We start from the raw sequence: 19,239 nt of genomic DNA on the forward strand, positions 1-19,239 counted from the left end.
TTGTTGGAGCTCTCCAGTATAATGAGGCTACTGAACTCTAGTGTAAGCCCTTTTTTTCCTCATTGCTTTTAAGAATGTCATAGGATTTACGTCAGATTTCTTGTTGAAATCAAAATAGATTATTTTACCATTTTGCCTTCATCTCTGACTTGTCATATTGTCATGAAAGGAAATAAAATTGACCTAGAAAAATTTGATATCTGCGTAGCCTTGATAGTTATTTCTAGTGTTTTAAGATCAATTCTTTAATGATAATACTTTTGGAAAAGACTGGAATTGGAATGGGGATTGCATAGACCATTGCTCAAATAATAATTTCCTATTTAAATTTTCCAGTTTGCCAAACCACATGAGAATCTTCTCTCGCTCTCTCCCCCCACTCATTCTTGACATTTGGTGAAAGAAGGTGAATATGCTTTCTTCATTTTCTATTTTTTTCCTCTAGTTCTTGGGTTTGTGTTTTTCATTTTATAAATGTTGAAGGTCTTTATAAATGACTTCTTACCTTGTTCTTTCACTTTTCTGTCTAGGGCATAGAGAATCCCATGTGACTGACATACTTATCTTTTAAATAATAGTAGACAATTTGGTTTTTAGCTTACTTAAAAAAACTTATATAGACTTTTCTATGTGTTGCTAATTGACATGTGCATGTATGTTTGATAGAGATCTAGCAAGTTATGAACAATTGCTGTATGCCAAGAACTGTTCCATTCATTTTAAACCTGGTATCTCACTTAATCCCCACAATAACTTTATGAAGCCTCTACTATTATCATCTTCAGTTTTAAAGTTTAAAAAGACAAGAGAGGTTAAGTAATTTGTCTAAGGTCAGTAAGTTAGTGGCATGGCCAATATTGAAATAAGGTTTGGACTACTATTTTTTTTATATCTCTATTTGTTACTAAATCCATTAAGAGAAGAATCCTGTTTTATTTTTAATCTGACTTGTTTTTATAGTTTTGGTGCCCCAATTTAGGAATTCCTAAGTTAAGCAATGTGAATCCTAGACTGGACTTTCGGATTTGGCAGCAGAATTTCAGACACCTGCACAGAGAGTATTCTTATTGTGGAATACTTCAACTAAAGGATCCTCATGTGACTCCCCTAAAGAATGATTCTAGTAAATATATTCTAAAATATAATCTTGATATGTTTGCAGTAGCCAGGGCGCCTGGGTGGCTCAGTTGGTTAGGCACCCAACTCTTGATTTCAGCTCAGGGCATGATCTCAGGATGGTGAGATCAAGCCCCATATCAGGCTCCATGCTTTTCCCTCTCCCTTTGTTCCCTTTCTCCCTCCCTCCCTCCCTTTCTCTCCCTCTCCCTCTGCCTCTGTCTTCCCCCTCCAAAATTTTTGCAGTATCCAAAACAGATAGATAGATAACGTAGATCAGAGAAACCTTATTTTCTGGTATCCCCTCATCCTGTGCCTGCCCATATCGCCATTCTGAGAACTTGTCTTCTCTTTGTCTGATATCAGTGTTGTTCATTTCCTATGAATCTTCCTTGAGAAAAGAAACTGGAGATTTCTTCCTGGATTATTTTCTGTTTTCTATATTCAAACTGTTTATATACTCAAGATCCACTACTTGTTTTTCACCCTCTACCTTTTCTTTCTTGGGGATTTCATCTATGTTTATGACTTTAACTGGTATTTCTTATATAAATGAATTTTAAAACCTATTTCTTTCACCATAGTCCCATATCTCCAACTTCTTGCCATGTGTATACCCTTGGATATTCTGCTGATACCTGAAATTTGTCACATTTCTAAAGGTGAGCACATCTTCTTTCCATGGTTGGATCCCCTGTCTGCCTTCTCAGTTTCTGCCAGGGATACCATCATTATTCCAGCTACCCAGGCTTGAAACCTTGAGTTTTCTTTGCCCTCTTTTTGTACTATGCATTCCATGTATAATCTGTCATCGTGTCCCATCAGTGCTTCATAATGTCTTTTACTTCCCTCCTTTCTCTTCTCTATCACTGCTATGAGCTTTACCTCTAATTTAGACAGTTTAATATCTTCCTCATTAATTCCCTCCTAAAGCTTCGTGTATTTCCTTGCCCACAGCAGGAACCTGGTATATTTTTCTTTGTGATTGATTGAGGAGCAGGTTACCTTCTACCTCCAGCAGCAATGGAGCAAATCACTTTAGGAACTGGATTATCGGAGTCCATCTTTTTCTGCATGTGTGTAGTATCCCTTTTGTAACCAGGTGTATATATTTTTATTAGGGTCAGTGTTATATGCCTGTCTTTCAGGGGCTACTAGGAGGAAAAGGACTTAAATTCATCCTGAATTAATGACTTCCAGGGCTTTAGGAGGACAGTCAGTGCATTTTATCCAGTGAGAGGGAGATAGTAAGCTCCATGATGATGGAGGCTAGATAGAATTTATTTACTGCCAGATCCTAGCACCTAGCTCTGTACCTAGCATGTAGTAGATATTTCCAGATATGCATTGGATGAATTCATGTGTAAATGCAATGATGGTGATAACTATGTTGTCCTAAAACAGGAGAACAAAAGTCTCCTGATGACTTGTCTCATTCTCTCTAAAATATTAGACTGAGAGGATTGTGCCCAACATACTCAGATTTTCCACATAGCCTTATATTTAAGGCAATAATTGGATCGTTAAGTAAAATTTATGTCCATGCTAAATTATGCTTCTTGTGGGATATCATGGCATGATTCTACATGGGCACCACAAATTATATTGATGGGGTGAAATGTGCTTTCATGTCTGTTTGTAAAATGTGGAAGATTATTGAATTACGTTAAGTGTCATGTTTGAGATGAGTTTAGGCTGGTTTCTTTGCGTTTGACACATTTCAGTCTGTCATCCTGTCCTTAGAGATGTTGAAAATTAAATGGGGATACTTAAATAATTTAATTTATAAGCTTGCTTACAGCCATGTGGTTTATCAAGCCAGATGTCGGTAGCTTCACTTTCTTGCAGCTCAGATGCTGCCAGACATAAATTAAAATTGTTTCTGCATGTTGGGGATTAGCATGTAAAAAAGGAAGAAACTTTCTTTCAGATGGCCAATCTCAATGTAGTCTCTGCTGGGCATTGCCATTTTTTTTTAGTCATTGGCAAATTTTGAAAAAAAAAGTATAAGTCATTCATAAAACAAGCTCAATTATATTTCTGGGAAAATCCAGTTCCCTGTGCACATGATGATGTAACTCACTTTATCACACAAAGTCTGTAATAGAAATGTTATTCTAGTTTCATGCCTCCCCCTACCCAGAAGTCGTCTTCTGTTGTTGTTTAAATGCAATAGATTTACTCAAGTTTTTATGGCTATCCTGTCTACATTTCCAGTTTCTCTTTTAAAAATTGGTCTAGACAATGTTTTAGCAGGGTATTTTTCTCAGCAAGAAAGTAAGCATCTAATGGCTGAGTAATATTCCATTGTATACATATACCACATCTTCTTTATCCGTTCATCTTTCGATGGACACTGAGGCTCCTTCCACCATTTAGCTATTGTGGATATTGCTGCTATAAACATTGGGGTGCAGGTGTCTTGCTGTTTCACTGCATCTGTATCTTTGGGGTAAATCGCCAGCAGTGCAATTGCTGGGTCGTAGGACGGCCATTAGAAGTGACAAATACCCACCATTTGTTTCAACGTGGATAGAACTAGAGGGTATTATGCTGAGTGAAGTTAAGTCAATCAGAGAAGGACAAACATTATATGGTCTCATCATTTGGGGAATATTAAAAATAGTGAAAGAGAATAAAGGGGAAAAGGAGAGAAAATGAGTGGGAAATATCAGAGAGGGTGACAGAACATGAGAGACTCCTAACTCTGGGAAACGAACAAGGGGTAAAGGAAGGGGAGGTGGGCAGGGGGCTGGCTGGGGTGACTGAGTGATGGGCACTGAGGGGGGCACTTGACAGAATGAGCACTGGGTGTTATGCTATATGTTGGCAAATCAAACTCCAATAAAAAAATATACAAAAAAAAGAAGTAAGCATCTGAGTTCAACTTCCCCCACAAAAAAAGGAAACAAACTGTCTCTGTGTAATTTAAACGAGGTTGTAGGAGATGACTCCAGCCCATCGGAGCAAGGAAGAATCTCTCCCAGCTCTGTGGAACCTTGAGTAAGTCAGTTACTCTATCTATAGGCTCACTTCTTCTTATATAAAATGAGGAGTTAAGGCTGAATCATCTCTCAGTTTCCTTGCCTGCTCTAGAATTCTTTGAGATGTTTTAAAGTCTTAGCCTTTATTTCAACTCCTTTTGCATTAATAAATTCTTTCCATTCTTTAAGACCCATGAAATATTCCAAGTTGCATGACTCTAAGATGACTGGCCCAATTTTTTGAATTCCTACAGCATTTATTTAGTCAGAATGCAGAGCTTTGCATGTTTGTATAGTCCTACTCTTTTTTGTGCATTAAAATGATCTCCACGACTATCAAGGGTCTTGAATTTAGGAACAGTGTCTTATGCCTCTCCTCTTTCCTTCATTAAATCTATTACATTATGAATTACATAAAATTATTAATTGATTTGGATGAGATGCAAATCGCTTACCACCCGGATTGAAAGAATTTGGCCTGTGAACAAAGAGAGCCTCTTTTCTTGAAAGTGTGATTCATTTGGTAGCTAAAAAAGAGTATAGAGGCCTCCTGTGAAATTATTGCCCTAAAGCCCTTATACTGAAGTAATATCCCAGTCAAAAAGAAATTTTTTTCTGGGTCTTTAGATCTGGGGATTCCATTTGAAAGAAACAAGTCCCTATTTGGCAGAAAAGAGCTATTTTGGTCATCTTTCTTTTCTGGACCTCTAATATCAATTTTCTAATCCAATCCAGCCAACATAAATTGAGCGCACACTATGTGTCATGTACTGTGATATACACTGTGATGGGTTGGAGGAAGATTGGTGTGTGTGAAGATTAATAGGACAGGATTTTTGCCCTTGAGGGGTTCAGAGTATAGAAGTTGGGGTATAATTGACACAAAAAGAAACAAATGAAACTCCCTACAATATAATATAATAAGAACAGTAATAGAGGTATATATGAAGTGATATGGAACCAGAGACAAGGAAGCTCCTGACTGTATCTCATGTTTTATGTCTAGGAATATACTACAGAAAGATGACATTTATTTGGGCTTTAGAAAATGACTAGGAACTTGGCTGTTAGGAAAGGTAGGGAAGTGAATCTAAGGTGGATATATTAAAATAAGTAAAAGCATAAAGGCATACAATCTATGGTATATCTGAGGGACCATCTGGTATGGCTAAATTACAGGATGTTTAGGGAAAACATTTCAGAAGAAAGGACTGGAGTAGCAGGCCAGCTTCCTAGTTTATTATTGATCATCCAAGTTCATTTAATTCCCTAGAGGATATATATATATATATATATATATTTTCTAAAAGTAATGAAGGCCATGAGGTGGGAGAGACAGTATACAAGAGGAACTTATAGAAGTATATTCCATTCTGCCAGCAATTTTTCAGAATCAACTTCTTCAACTGTCCTATATATTCAAGAAGTAGGGTTTTTTGTTTTGTTTTGTTTTGCTGTTTGTTTCTCTTGTATGTGTATTAGGAATGATGAGATTGTCTTCATTTGTTTTAAGACTAATTAAAATAGAAAAAACCCTGAGTATGCATCTGAAACTGAAATCTTACAACTAACACATAGCAGTAGGCAGCAACACAGACAGCTGACACTACATTGCACTCAGGCTTGGGCACAGGAAACTTCTTCAGCAAGTTTGAAATGTGGACCTTGCTTTCTTTTTTTTTTTTTTTTTAATTTATTTTTTATTGGTGTTCAATTTACTAACATACAGAATAACTCCCAGTGCCCGTCACCCATTCACTCCCACCCCCCTTTCTTGTGTACTTTTTCAAGTCTTGATGGTGGCTGTCTCCTGTTCCCTCAGGCAACCAGGAAATTTACGTTTTTACCTTCTTCCTTTATGTCTACTCTCCAGAAAACATAAAGCCTATTCAGAAAAGGATCTGACCAATTTAGTCGGTTGGTTCTTGAGCCACTTAAGGCCCTGTGGGATGGTCTGTCAGTGCTGTTTGCATTTTCACAAGGGGAGGCAGGCCTTGCTGAACTTAAGAGGCTTTAGAATTTCCTGCTAGCTACCACCTTAGCTTTGAGAACAAGTTACTGATAACACTTCATGGCCCTTTATCTTGTTCAATAACACTAAGCTACTTGAAGTCTGATATTTCTCACAACTGAAATGAGAATATAGAGCTAGATTTTTATAATAAAAATGGAATGAAGGCTTGGATTCTCCAGACTATTTCTCACATTTACTGTTTCCTTTTAAAATAATGAATAAACAATATTTTAGCTAGAGAGAAAAAGAGAGTGAGAATAAAAGAAAATAAAAGGACTATAAGAAGAAATGACTTTTCTGGCTTCTCTTCCATATTGCTGAGTTTATGGAACTGATTTTTGATTGGCAAGGAGAGTGTTAAGATTTTGAATAGAAGCTTAGCTATTAAAAGAACTGTATTTTACATAAGCAAATTAGCATGGGCTCAGGGTGTTTAGTTTTGAGATAAAACTAAATCTATTAAAAACTATCTAAGGGTCAGATTATTTCTCAGTTCCTTTAAAAGCAAAGCCATTGCCTGACTGAGAAGCAAATTAAGAAAGAGGAAAATAATTCTGATTTATACCAGCCATGTGTGGCCACCATAACCAGTTTGTTAGTCAGTTCATTGTAATTGGATTTCTGAATTATTTTTTTCATCCTACATTATTGCCATCTTTAAAAGGAATGTGGTCATTTTTCAGCTTCTTGCATTGATAAGTAGGTACACAACTCCCACTGTTATTCATGTGTGTCTAATTTTTGCCACTCTGCTGAAAAATACATGACAAAACAGAAGTCAGTATATTCCATTTTACGTCCTCAGTAGAAAGCAGTTTCAGCAGGAGGTACAGTATTATACCTAGTGCTCACAAATAGAAACTATTTGTTTTAGCCAGCACCTATATCTGTGGTGTACTTGGCTGGGTACTAGGCACTAGAGAGAAGCAAAGCAAAACATGTGTCTTCTTCCCTCAAAATGCTTATCCTCTAGGATGAGAAATATGATCTGTACAAATGCACGATATATTGATTTCCTATGTCTCTGCAATGAATGATCACAAAATGAGTGGATTAAAACAATACAAATTATCTCCATATCTGTAAGTCAAAAGTCTGGGCATAGACTTAGAAGATTTCTCTGCTTAGAATCTCACAAGGCTACAGTTAAGGTGTCAGGGTGTTGGCTGGGTTTGTTCTCATCTGGAAACTAGACTGGGGAAAGATCTATTTTCAGCTCCCTTAGGTTGTTGGCAGAATAAATTTCATTGCAGCTGTAGAGTTTATGGCAGTTTGGTTCTTCGAAGCCAGCCATGGAGAGTCCCTGCTGCTTCAAACCTCTAACTTCAGAGGTGGCCTTAAGCTTCTTTACAAAAGGGCCCTCCTGACTATATCAGACCCACCCAAGATAATCTCTCTTTTTATTAAGCTAAGGCCAATGAATTTAGAGGCCCTAATTATACCAAAAAATCCCTTTGCCTTTTTTATACCCTATTGATTAGAAGCAAGTGGTAGATTAGGAGAGGGAATTACATAAGGGTGTGACTTACTGGGTGTTACCCTATGGTGTGTTGGCCACATACAGCAAACACTAAATATAAGCATTAACGGTAAAAATACCTTGGTACAGACAACAGTCTAAGTTGAAAGTATGCACAGGGACTGAGGGGACAGAAGAAAAAAGTGATTCCTGCTTAGCAGTAGCTCATTATTCAGCAAAAGTTTACTATGCACTTACCATGTACCAGGCCTTGTGTTAAGCTCTGAGACTGAAGTAAATACAATTGCCTGAGGTTATTCTTGAAGACACACAATGTTTAATTCCAGAAGATTCCAGAATTCTGTTAGATATACTTATCTGAATGAAAGATACTAAAGAAATAGATGATAATAAATATATTTACTTATAGGCATGGGTTCCTTATATCTTGCTGTGGACATGTAATACAGACACACAGACACACACATTGGGGTGGAAAACTGTAATGATCAAGTCCAGGGTTGGAGATCTCACAATTGAGTCAATTCAGGTAATATACACCTGATGAGCAGGGAAGCTTCTCATATCAGTCATTGCATTCAACATATTACTTAGAGTTTATTTGAATCTTTTTCTATTTATTACTTTATTGGATCTGAACACCAGCCCTGTCACATACACACAGCAAAGTGCCACTCCCACTTGACGGAGGAATTCCTTATCCAGAATTAGATAAGCAGGATAGTGGAAAACAAAGGCTAAAACCTAAGTCCTGTCACTCCGAATCCAGGGTTTTCTATATGATATTTATGATTTAAGAGTAATGAAGTAGGATGGAGAAAAAAAAAAAAGTATAGAAAACCAAAGTGTCCAGCTTCTCCAATAAGATTGTAAGATTTCCCTTCTTATTCTGTGTTCAGTGAACACTTTTTTTTTTTTTGCCTTGTTCATTTTTAAGCCCCAAATCATAAGCCTGGAGTTCTTTATGGAGTCAGAGTATTTATACTCAAGAATTTATGAAAATCAAAGTCATTGTCCCTGAAAAGTGCCCTTGGACTCACCTAGAGGGACCACTTCCTAGGAATAGGTTGTACTGAGGGTGCAAACAAGCTTACCATTTCACAATGACTGTAATGATGTGAGCATTGGCCCGTTGGGAATGAGAATAAAATCACCATTTCATATAGGCTATTGTACAACTGATAGTTACAATAATAAATTTCAGGACGCTGCTGTCTGCTTGTTCAAATTCACTTTGGGATTTTTGCAGTTCACCCAGTTTTGCCCCAGATTTTGTGTTCTTACTACTATTCAGGCTACTTTAAGCCAAAGGTTTAGTCAGTTTTTCATTTGTATACTTACTGCCTACATTCAGGCTTCACATAGTATCCTAGAGATACTGCTTGGTTACCTAAAGCTGTCACATCCTGTCAATGGGAGAGCATGTTGCACAGTAAATCCTAAGAAGAATGGGCATTTGCTTCATATAGGTGTCTCACAAGTTAATTGCAAAGGGCTTCTCAGGATTCCATTGCAACATTTGTTTGTTTTCTGCAGGTGAAGCTTGAAGATTAAACAACAGTGTCATATCTAACTGAAGCTAACAGCCTCAAACAAAACTGGTTATGGAGATTTGATTATAGCAAAATGGAATTCAGGATTCCATGGTCATTTAAATACTACCTAATATGCACTTTTATCTGTCTTCAATTATTTGTATCTCATTTCACAGACACATTAAAGATAACCTCACATCCAACCATTTTGGGTAGTGTGTTTCTCCAAAAATCTCTTAAGATTTAAATGTAAAGTTTTCTAGTATGTCAGTTTTCTAGTATGTCTAGTATGTCAGTGGTAGCATAAACATAATGGGCCTTTCATTTTTACACTATATTAAACTAATAATTTGGGTCCTTGAATTTTAATTGCTGACTATTACTAACTAGCTGTGTGACATTGAGAAAGTTGCATTACCTCTCTAGGTCTTGGTTTTCTAGTTTATTTCCCAAAGCTATAGTGGTGAAAAATCAAGATAGTGTACACAAAAAATACTTTAAAGAAAACCAAGTGCAGTGGACAGAGTAGTTATTAATAATAATAGCAAATGTTGGTAACTTGGTTGACACTGCTATTTATAGGTTTTTTTTTTTTTTATTTATGATAGTCACAGAGAGAGAGAGAGGCAGAGACACAGGCAGAGGGAGAAGCAGGCTCCATGCACCGGGAGCCTGATGTGGGATTCGATCCCGGGTCTCCAGGATCGCGCCCTGGGCCAAAGGCAGGCGCCAAACCACTGCGCCACCCAGGGATCCCGACACTGCTATTTAAATTCATCATATTGTAAAACTTATGTACATGACATCCAATCTCTCGTGTGAATATGGGCATTCTTAAAGTAACATCATTTCATTTGAACTTAAATGCTATTTTCCAATGAGGTTATGATGTTTTACAGTTATCAGGTGTAACTGGAAAGGTCCAGGTTTTTCAGAGATCCCTAACGATATCTTTTTTACACAAGACATTATATGTTTTTTTTTTAAGACATTATATGTTATTAGATTCTACTCCCTAATAAGTAACGTATAAAGTGAGGAATAGATACTGATTTGTTCGGCCTGCAATGTTATTATGCATGCATTTGCATTTTTGAAACATGCTCTATCTCAATATATATCACATGTGCAAAACTCGAGTGCCATCAGTACCAAATCATTTGAGTTATTCTTTACTAAAATTATTTTTTCCTCTAATGGCAAGAATTATGGCTCCTGAAGCACCCAGAAAAGTAACTCAGGCTTACCATAATGGTTTAAAAATGTAATTACTTTATTAGTTTATGGCAGTTATAAAATATATGGCATACAAGGAGCAGACAAAATGTTTTCCAAAAGAAATGTCTATGTGATTTTCACTACCTGAGTTCTCTCTGTTGAAGCCAGGTTAGGAGTTAGTATAGTGCATTTCCTGAATTGTGGGCCTAGTGGTGCCAGTCTTTCAAAAGTTGAACAGAAAAGCAGTTCAGCTTTTGTCTTCCTGCTATCATTAAAAATATCTCTGTTTCTCTTCTCCCTACCTGTATCCATAGAAGTATCACCACATGAAGGACCGTTACCTGTCATTGTGTGCCTTTATGATGCGGGTGCCCAAATTTTTCTTTTTCCACTCTTTATTTCATGGAGTGGTAGTAAAGTTAAGTTTAGGCTTCCTATGGAGAGGACAGCTTATAAATGAAAGAATGCCTTAGATCTACGTTCACATTTCTCTATGTTAGTGTCTAATGATTTTGTTTTGAGCCATGGATATATTGGCTATTAATAGAGCCAGAGAATATGGCAAAAATCCAACTTCCTCCACATTTCTATTTAATATGCAAAACCAATCCTTCTCCATCCTGTTGTTTCCCGCCCTCTCCTCCTGTGTCTCTTCCATCCTCATAATGGTGTTAAGAATTGGTATAATTTCATTAACTAGAGGTTATGCAAATTAATATAGAAGGTTTCTTTTGATGGCCTAGATAATGTGAATGAGAATCACTTTCTCACTGTAAACTAATCTGTAATGACAGACACTCAATGTCATTTGTGTCACTAACAGCTTTTTATGCTGGCTTTAGCAACCCTTGTCCTACTGAATCAAGTTTGTTTTCTGGTCATAAACATGATATTCAGTCATGAATACCTTTTTGGTAGAAGTTGAATGGAGAAGGTGGTTGGTGTTGGAAGTAAGCCATACTCCCTTTCCACAAACTTCCTATACTTAGGCCCAATGCAGGCTGACTCCACTCTGTTACATCTTCAATGACAGAACAGTGCTTACAACTATGGTATACTTACATAAATTAACATTGATTTAGTGAAGAATTAGAGGCATGCAGGAAAGGAGCTTTTCCCTCTTATTTACTTGGTGAAGTATAATTTGAAAGGTTGTTATCACACCTTAGGTGCATTCTTAGCCCAACGGAAGAAGTCAGTGAGGCAGGTTTACAAGTGTTATGGAGTGTCTACTATGTGCTAGGTATTCTGTTAGGTACTCTGCCAGGTACAAAGCAATAATTTGACATCTCAAGTGTTCACTTTATGTTCTTTAGATTTTAAGTGCAATACAAATTGAAAGAAGAGAAACTCAGTACAGACTGTAGTACTTATGGATGCTTTTGTAGAGGAACCGAGGAAAATCTACAATCTGGAGAGACTGAGGAGTGAAAATATTCCATTTTGGCAGAATGACATATCAAAGGCTCAGCCTTTATTTCATAGGAAAGACAAAATTATCTGAGGATTTTAAGCAGGGGTGTGACATGATAAAATGGTATTATGGGATGGATAGAAAGTGGCTTGAGAGGTAAGGGTTTGTCATTTAGAAAGGTATCACGGTAAGCTGTGTCTATACATTACTTAAATAAATGGCCAGTTTTCAGGCTTTGTGTATACACATGAGTGAAATGAGTCCAAGAACTAGTTGTTTTGAAATTAACTGACTTGGAAATATTGTGAAAACCACCAGTTTGATTGAAGTCAGTTGTTTCTTTCCAAATCAGCTCATTATTATAGAGGCACTATGTGTTAATTACACTCAGAAAAAAGTCACTTAAGCTTGTTGTTTCATAGCTTACAGGCAAACCAGCTTGTAGATTACCTAAAAATTTGGCTTTTCAGCTGGAAGTTTCAGTGTTGTGTCGATATAGGCTTTTAAGAGTTGCGTAGATATTGGCAGGCAGTACTAAGTAAGATATGTTAGAACTACTAGGTGTTAGGAAACAGACTTAAGTTATCACCCATAGCAAAATAAATCCTTGAGCAAAGAAGTGACAAGAACCCATATGGCGTACTTATTAAATTATTTTCAGTGGTTTAGAATTTACTAACTTGTAAATTAAAATTTACAGAATGGAGCATGGAGAAGAAAAAAAGGGACCAAAAGGCACTTTCTTTTATATATAATATTTAATCCACAATGAAGAATATGCTATTGTCAGGAATAGGCTTTTCTGAAGAGAGGGAAATCATTTGTCAAAACCATATTCCAAAGGGTTGGCACCAGGCTAAACATTAAGCAGAGGTCATGAATATTTTTTTAAATACTTATTTTCTCATATCTGTATGTCATTTCAAACTTAACTTTTTCTGAAGGAACACCAACTGCGCTATCCTTAATGATATCCTGGGGCATCTTTATTTTTGCTTCTCATAGCCAACCTAAAATATAATAGCTATATCAGTATATCTAGAACATTAGCTACTGATGCTTTCTAGATAGCTATTATGATGGCATTGTCAATGCCAAGTAAGTCACCTGTTTGTGACAACCTGTGGCAAGGGTTACTCACTGGCTAATGGCACCCACCCTAGGGAATGTAGGGCAATATAAAGCTTCTTTGAGAAAAGAAGCACTTTTCTGTGGCAGTTCTTGCTCAGCAACCACATACTGCCACTATCAATTTCTTTCCAGCTTCCACTTTATAGCTGTATCAGTAATACAACATCCAGAGAGAATAGAGGCAGGGATACCATTTAAGAGGCCAATGGCATAGCCTAGGAAATTGGTAGTCTCAATTAAAGTAGTGGCAGTGGGGGTATTAAGAGACCGATGTATGGTAGAGACATTATGACAGTTGAATTTTCAAACTTCGGTAACTCTGGGGAGATGGAATGTTAAGAGTGAGAAGGAAGATCAGAATGATTCCAAAGTTACAATTTAGAGCAACTGGAAGTATATGGGTACTGTGAAGTGAAATTGGGCATTCAGGAGGTAGAGTAGGTTCATGATGGGGAAAGGTATTCCATTCTGGATATATTATCTTTGAGGTGCCCAGGGTGATGATAGTCAACTGATTGTTGGGATTGTGAGATTGGGGCTTACATAAGAGAGTGGAGCTGGAGATGCAGATATGGGAATCATCAGTTTATTCAGAATTTAAGTGTTAATTGAAAGTGTGACAATGGATGCAGTTGCCCACAGAGAGAATAGAGAGAGCAAACAAAACAAAACGGACTGAAGGAAAGACTTGTGTGCATAGAGGAAGATTAGCCAATGAAAGACTAAGTGCAGGAGCAGTCAGAGAGATAAAATGAAAACCAGGATAATATAGTGTTTTGGAGTCTAAAAGAAAAAAGGAAAAAAAGTTGGGGCACCTGGGTGGTTCAGTGGTTGAGCGTCTGCCTTTGGCTCAGGGTGTAATCCTGGGGTCCTGGGATTGAGTCCTGTGTCAGCTTCTCTGCAGGGAGCCTACTTCTCCCTCTGCCTGTGTCTCTGCCTCTCTCTCTGTGTCTCTCATGAATAAATAAATAAAGTCTTTAAAAAAATAGAGGAAAAAAGGTAATCAAAAGGTGTGAAGATGGTCAGCACTATGAAATGTTGCAGAAGTGTTGATGAGGCTGAAGGTTGAAAAAAGGCACATGGTGCTCTGGTGACCTTTATTTAAGGTGTAATTTCAGTGGAGTGGAAAGAACAGATATCAGCTTGCAGTGACTTACTATAGATGCTAGGTCACATGTTGTCAGTGATAGCAACTATTGTGATAAAGTACCAAAAAATATGAAAATTTCCTTAAGTTTATGGATTTTAAATATGGCAGTGCAGAAGTGCTTCATTAGGTGGTATCCCCAGTTCATTTGCTTATTCCCCATGAAGCCAGTGTAGCACTGTGAAATTCTGTCAATAGCTGATAGGGTTTTCACAGCCCAAACAGGGAGCAACAGAGCTAACGTCAAAGAAGTTATTCTTTTACTGAGTCCTTTTCTTATTTCCTCGGGATCTCATAGTACCTGGCACATAGTAGGCACTGAACAACTGTTAGTTGAATTGAATTGGATCCTTTGAGAATCTCTGATTGCCTTAGGGAAAAACAACCAAATAAAAGCTTTTCTCCTGGCCAGGGCCCATACATGCTACCATCTTTTTTGGGAAACAAGCAGTTGACATTTTAAGTCTTCAATGTCAGTGTTTAGTACTGGACTTGTGGTGATATACCCCCAGTGTCTTTGTTTTCCAAATAGATTTTAATAGAGACATCGTGTATATTAGCAAATGATCTTAACAGAAAGTCCCTCACCTAGGAATAGATGCGCACACACACACTGCTCTTCAAAGTCTATTGTAAAATGAAGGATTTTTCTGTCTGAAAGTAAGAATAATTTAGTTTTTTTCATTAAACATCTGTCATGATTTTGCAGACAAAATATTGCTGGCATTCTTTCATCTAATTGGGTTATCATCCAGACTTAAGCATCAGCATCAAATCTACCTAATCTGTTAAGATTAGAAATCCTGTTAACATACAAATTCTAAAAATTTATAGTACATAAACTTAATACAACCAGTGTTTTTGCATGCTTTTGTATCATACTAAGATTTTTCACATCAGATTTTATATACAAGGGAGAGCTTTCTGGGAGAGCTTCCTGGGAGACCTGTTGAAAACTAAAAAGTGATGAAGAGGAAAAGAAACTAAGGAAACTATTTTCTAAAAGTCTATTAATAACTTAAATAAGTATGTCTCTCATAATGGGGTATTGGGGTTTACAGTCAGACAAGGTTGATGGCCATGGTAATAAGACTTCATAAAGGACTTTGCTAACTCTTAACTTTAAATGATTATTTAGTCACCTCAAGTCATTTTGGATTAAGATGGAGTACATTTTATTACTTACGATGTTGCTAAATACAACTTGGAAAAAAAAACCCACAACTTAGAGTGACTTTAACAATAGAGATATATTATCTCACATAACAAAAACTCTTAAGGTAGGGTTGCTCACTTCTGTAGCTTACAGGTATCATTTTATTTCTTGCTACTCCATTTACAGTATGTAAGGTAGCTTGTTCTCATAATAGCAATATGGCTGCAATAGCTTTAGGCATCACATCCTCATACAATGCAGAAAGGGGCAGAAAAAAATCTTTTGTTTCTATAACTCTTTAGTGCTGAGAAATCTTTCTTACATTTTTACCCCCAAGAAATCTTTCCCTCACACTGCATTGGCCAAAATTGGGTCACATGACTCTTCCTTAGTCAAAGAGAATGGAATTATGACCTATTTACATTGATCAAGACTGACACTCTGTGACTGAATCTGGCTTTGGGTGTGGGCCTGCAGTTTCAGCTGGGACTAGGGCTAGGGCTGTGGATATAGACTTCTTAAAACAGCTTTATTGAGATACAACTCACATAGAAAAATTCACACATTTAATGTGTACAATTCAGTGGCTTTTGGTCTATTCACAGAATTGGGCAATCATCACCACAGCTCTTTTTGGAACATTTTCATCACCCCTAAAAGAAATCCCATACCAGTTCAGTAATTATACTCTATTCTCTTTGTCCCTAGCCCCCAGCATCACTCATCCACTTATTTCTGTATGGATTTGCCTATTCTGGATATTTCACATAAATGGAATCCTATGTTATGTGGCCTATGATGACTGGCTTCTTTCACTTAGCAAAATATTTTCAAAGTTCATCCTTGTTGTAGCATGGATCAGCTCTTCCTTCCTTTTTACGGCTTTATAATATTCTCTTTTATGGATACAACACATTTTGTTTATATATGGGTTGATGGACATTTGGGTTGTGTCTACCTTTTGGCTACAATGGAAATGATGCTATGAACATTTGTATATAAATATTTGTGTGAACATATGCTTTTACTTCTTTTTTTTTTAAAAAAGATTTTATTTATTTATTCATGAGAGACACAGAGAGAGAGGCAGAGACATAGGCAGAGGGAGAAGCAGTCTCCCTGCAGGGACCTGATGTGGGACTCGATCCCAGGACCCCAGGAATACTACCCGAGCCAAAGGCAGATGCTCAACCACTGAGACACCCAGGCATCCCTACTTCTTTTACATATATACCTAGTAGTAGAATTATAAGGTCATATAGTAACTCTATGCTTAACCTTTTGAGGAAATGCCAGATTCTTTCCTACAGTGATTGAAGATTTGTCCCAATTTCTCCACATTCTCTACAATACTTGTAATTATATGTCTTTTCTATTATATAGTTATCCTAGTGGGTATGAAGTAGCATTTCATTGTAATTTTGTAGTCTTTCTTGAAGCATATGGACAAGTGGAAGAGAAAGGATACCTGAACAAATCTGGGATCATGTTAATAAAAAAGGAGAGAGAATTGGTTGTTATAGGCCAATAACAGTTTCTGATCACAGGTAACTAAAAAAAGGTTCTTATTTAAACTAATTTGATAGCCTTACTCATTTTACTTCAACTTTACATTTGCTATATGTTTTTGACTCAGAATTTCTCGGTTACTGACTGGAGAAAGATTCTGTTATATAATAAGAAAATATGTCTGGGTATAATCATCAATTTTCTAATTAAAATATGGCCTGAGAAATTTAAGTTTTCAAATTCATTTGGGCTGGTATATTGATAACCCCAGCAGATGATATGGATGACACAATAGATGATCAGTGTTATAAGATCAATTCTCAGAAGACCATACTATTTGTAAGGCCCATTTATCCCAGGACTGGGAGTTGGGTTTGGTAAAAAATGGCAGAGTACATTTTTTTTCAAAAACATGATTACGTACATATGAAGTTTTATGTGGGAGATGGGTGTGTGTGAGTACTGTAAATCCACAGGCCAAAGTTCAGTTCAGTCTGATAGTTTCAAGGGGGGCTAGCAAGAGAAGTTAAAGGCCTCAAAACCAAAAGAGAGTCTGCAGCTTCTTTCTTAATGATTAGCAATCATGTGACCACAGTGCCTTCTGTGCACCTCCCAGGTCATTGTATCCAGTATCTTTTTTGAGTGAACTCCATTTCCTACTTGTTAGTTGTGCTCATATTGGATTTCAAAAATCTCATCTCACGTGTTCATGGACTGTTTCTGCCTTTGCTCTCCCACACAACTTGGGTCTCTGGAAGCTGACTCTAACTCTCCTTTTTTTAATGACTGCATACTGCCATTTACTTATCCAACAACCATTTCCTCTTCCTTTGTTGTTAACATAGTATCAATTTTTTTCGGGTATCCTAGAATCCTAGTGTCACAATCACATTTGTTATTTTATAAATTAAAGAGAACTTAGAAGTCATTGAGTCCCCATTTTCTCACTGGGAACTGCATTCAAGCCCATACCCTCCAGTTGGGCCTGGTACCTCAACCACTAGCCTCCATTAGTACTCTTAGCCACAGACATATAGTGATTCCTTGATATTGGTCTGAGTGTTGATGTGGGTGATTTCGCCTACAAATACTATATGGGCCCTTGTTCTCTCTTGGGAATCTACTAAATCAGAATCTCTAGGAGTGGAATCCCAAATTGGTACTTTACAGGCTCTCAAAAATGATTAAAATATGCATCTACTTCTGAGAGTTGCTGACTAGTGTAACTTCCCAAAAATTGCTTTGAGAAGTATGGATGTCAATGCCATAAAGGGCTGCTCTTGGGTACTACCCTCAGCTTTTGTGGTTGATGTCATGTAGACAACCATGACCCTTTATCCCTGGTCTGAAATGCTCCTTGGTACCTCTATAAAGACCATCTTGAGTGGGAATGAACATAATTGACTCAATTTGGTATTTTCCATGATTTTTGAAAATATATTTATTATTCTATGTCAAGATGTAGGTAAGAGCACAGCCAAAAAATATTTCTTCCTCTTCATAAATTTGATGTCTTTATTTTTGGTTTAGGGATGTATGTCTTAGGAAGTTTGATTTCTTTACATTGGTGTCATGTATGCTATATATATTTGGCTTAAAAGATGGGAATTCTGAAGCACACTGACTATTTTGCTCTTTTACCCTTTATCATCTAGTGAGTTTGCTCAAATGATGATATTTTCTTTCCTGAAATAGTGGGATTATCGCTCAGATATGTGTTCAAGTTAAGTGTTCCAGGGAACATATTTAGGTATTTCCAGGTTTTCTTCCATGAATTGTACCCGAGTGAACTCTGAATAACATGACTGTATTTTATACCTCGATTTTGAACTCCTTTCACTTTAGATGTGCATTCCAAACACGGCCATTGGTGTTGAATTCATAATGCAAAGTTGTTTGGAAATCGTGGCATGTTAGTTTGTTCACACCAAATAGACTTGTTGAGAGGTGAGCTGTTCTTGGAAATTGCTCCCAGAGAAACCAATCATCATCAAGTTTTATTACATGTGCATGGTGTAAAGTGCTTCAAAATCTATAATAGCAACAAAAAACATGGTATCAGTCGATGGATACAAAAGTATATGTAATATGTGTCTATCTGCAAACAGCCTTGTGCTGAGCACTTGTACTGTAACCTGATAGTGACATTTATATTTGCAAGCTGTATTGCATATTGGGGTGATTGCTATAATAAGCTAGTTAAACAGAAGCAGAAATTTGTCCCAAGGATTCCAATATAAGGCAAACAGCCTATGTCTACATGTATGACTATGGAATCATTTTCTAAGTGATTAAGTAAAAAATGAACAGCTAGATCAACAGTTCTCAATTCTAGCTGCATATAGGATCACCTAGAGAGATTTTTAAAAAGATAATGACATCCAATCTCACACAGATTGACTTAATTGGTGTGGAGTGGAGCCCAGGTGTCAGTATTTTTTAAGTACCCCAGGTGATTCTAATGTGCAACCAAAGTTGAGGATTCTTGGACTTGACTATATGCCTTGTGAGGATAGGCCAGTGCCTAACACATAG

The 19,239-nt window shown here is 37.0% G+C and overlaps 1 protein-coding gene across 3 annotated transcripts in view; it reads left to right on the forward strand.

Moving 5' to 3' along the window:
* The window catches only part of TENM1 (teneurin transmembrane protein 1), a 795,125-nt gene that overhangs the window by 26,754 nt on the left and 749,132 nt on the right, over positions 1-19,239 (forward strand). The window lies entirely within an intron of this gene.

This window comes from Canis lupus, chromosome X, assembly GCF_048164855.1.
Source record: "Canis lupus baileyi chromosome X, mCanLup2.hap1, whole genome shotgun sequence".
NCBI lineage: Eukaryota > Metazoa > Chordata > Mammalia > Carnivora > Canidae > Canis > Canis lupus.